The following is a 3,294-nucleotide window of genomic DNA, read 5'->3' as shown; positions in this document are numbered from 1 at the left end:
TCTAAACCTTGTCTGTGGTATTCCGAGTAGGATTCAATGATTGAATGACTGTGACGAGCTTCAAACTCGTGAGTGCTGGGCGTAGTGACAGATGCAAAAGGATCAATGGATCCTATTCCAGTATGATCGAGAACCGACAGATGATTAGGCATGCAATGACAGCACATTGGACCATTTTCACTGAGAGGACAGGATGTAGCCATTGACAACGGTGATGCCTAACATACAGCTTACCATAGAAAGGAGTATGAATGATTGGATGAAGACAATAGGAAAGCAGAGGTTCAAGAGGAACAGGCATCTTCATACGCTTATCTGAAATTCTCACCAATGAATTCCATAAGTATCTCTTTTTTTAATTTATGTTTTATTTATTTTTTATTTATTTTATATTTATTTTATTTTATAATTTTTTTAATGATGGGTAATTTGGTAATAAAAAAAATAAAATTGGTAAAAAGGACAATTTTAAAATAAACTGAAATTTTGGGGACCATTTTGTAGCAAAAAAAAGTTGGGGACGAAATCGATTTTGGACCTCTACGTTGGGGACCAAAATCATACTTAACCCTTAGATTAAATTATAAAAGATTCATCTTTCAATATTATAATTACTATCACAATGATAAATCTCTAAATTTAATCAAGGACCTTATTATATTAACATTTTAATATAATAATAATAACAAATTATTTGACACATAATTGATTGGATTGTGGTCATACTACTTATTTCCAACAGAAACTAGTGGCAATTTAAAGCTCTATATGTCTATAATACCTAGTTTAAATTTCAGACTTATGCCATGTTTATAAAAATAGTTATATAGGTGAGAAGGTGACTTGCTCACTGTTCTTTTCAACCAGCTTCCTCTAAAATAGGGCCATATTTCAAGCTGTATAACTTTTTGGTGTGATATGGTATTGAATTGAAATTTACTTTGTTTGAAAGCTAGGTAAGTCTTATTTAAGGTCATCAAATTTAAAAGATATTTGGGTAGAATTAGATTTTTCATAAATTTGCTAAAATTACGGCTCTTGCTGTTTTTTTATGCTCTCAAAGTGATGACATAATTTCAAAAATTTTTATAAAATTCAATTTTGATCGGATTGCCTCAAAACTAATTTTATATTAAAGCTTTAAGCCCGTAGAATTATTTTGTATAATTAAATATTTTGTGTTTGAGCTTTTCACAACATATATGAATATTTTATAAGGTATAGAGAGCTGGGGGCAAAAGTCTCCAAGAGAGTAATGCAGAGAATAAGAAAAGCCCCAAGATGTTAACCAGAGATTGCTAATGTGGAAACGCCCACATGACTGATAGTCTGTTTCTCACTGTGATGCACACTAGAGATGTTAGCAAAATTATTATGGCCTAACTAATACGGATAAACCCGTAATGCCAAGGTATCTTGACTGACATGAGTTCGCTCATGATGATACCAATGTGCCTGACTAACGCAGTAGAGAAATCATATTCGGGCGTAGCTTCGGATAACGTTGGGTTGCGGGTAGACAACCGACGCATGAGCTCAAGGCCTACACTAGGGATAGGCATGCATCATAAATTACTTATGCATTTGATTGTGATTATTTATGGTTCATTCTTTCTGCTATGTGTTATCTATCTGCTTCTCGCTAAATTTTCATTCTCTGATTCTTGTCTGTATTTTTAAAATGATATGATTTAAATTTCTCCAAAACTTAGAATAAGATAGTAAAGTTAGGAATAATAGTCATAGAAAATAGCGTAGGAATGGCATGAACCCCAAAAGAAAATGCTAAGGAAGAGTTATGTTAAACCTCGCAAGTATGGAAAGGAGAGAAAAAGTTTAATATAGTACCTAGGACAAAGTAAACTGAAAATAAATATTACGATAGCACTAAAATTCTAGGATTCACGAGAAAGATGTGTTTTTGCGATGTCGCCTTACTGGGAACCATATAGCTTTTCACCTCTTCCTTCTCGCTTTTCCCACAGATGGAAGATCCAGACTGGTCCCATCACTGAAATTCTATTCATAGAGGTATTAGAAGAGCATGTGTTTCAAGACTCTATAGGAGATGTTGTGAGAGGTACTCGAGACTAGTCCTGAGATGATGTCGGCAGACTTGTGCCTCGATAGTGGAGAATTATAGGATAGATGGTCTTTATTCCTTAGACTCTGCTTTCCCTCACTTTTGTAGCATTTTGAAGGATAAGACTTGATATTTTCTTTTATTAGTCTGAGTACCAACTTAGAAATTTTCTATAAAATTTTCTATATGAATCAAGTATCTGAGAAGTTGTCAGTTGTGTGTGTGTGTGTATATAAGTATGTCAAGTTTGTATGAACTAACTTGGGATGTATATAGATGTAAAATTTTTTCTATAATCTCGTTGCTATTTGATTTCGCTGTTAATTGGTATTTATTTTATATTATATATCTCTAATGATGTCTTTGGTTGTTGCTAATGGATTTATTAAAAAAAATGATATGATACAAATAAGATAACATACGCGATCTGTTAGTACGAAAGGCTCATATGTAATAAATATTATTTAGTATAGAGTTTATAGGGTTACTGAGAAGTGACATTTGATAACTAGCAGTGATCCGGATCTATCGAAAATTGGGTCGTTATAGTTGATATGAAATGTTAACTCACACAAGTAGCCATTAAATATTTATGTATACAAAAATAATGTCAAAAATTTTTAGAATAAAATATAAAATAGTGTCAAAAAATTTTAAAACAGTTTCTAAAAAATTTTTTGATATGAAATGTTAACTCACACATGGAAGTGATCCTGAACTTTGATTGTTTGAGAAAAATAAAACTTATAAATTAGATGAACTTGAAATTAAGAAGAAAACTGAGTATTTGAATTTTGGCTTATTGGATTTTAAAAAAAATGCAATAGAAAATTAGAATTTTATGAATGTAAAGATTGATAATTTTATGCATTTGGATTGGGAAAAAAATTAAAATTTTATTAATAATTCCAAAAAAACTTATGTTAAATTGATTTTCATCTATTTTTTATTAAATTTATAAGAAGATAATAAAAAAGTAGAGTATATATCTAACTTATTTAAGTAAATTTTAATTGATATGTTGTTATATTAAAACAATATTATAATGTTACAATGAAATAACATTACAATAATACCATTAGTATTCATTTAATGAGTTTAAATAAGTGACAATATTTTATTCTTCTTTTTTCAAAGTGATGAAGTATCTCCTTAATGATATGTATCATTTTAAAGATAGTATCCAATATAAGTTTTAATTTTAAATTAGT

Source organism: Arachis ipaensis, chromosome B10 (assembly GCF_000816755.2).
Source record: "Arachis ipaensis cultivar K30076 chromosome B10, Araip1.1, whole genome shotgun sequence".
NCBI lineage: Eukaryota > Viridiplantae > Streptophyta > Magnoliopsida > Fabales > Fabaceae > Arachis > Arachis ipaensis.
This window is presented reverse-complemented; position numbering follows the sequence as displayed.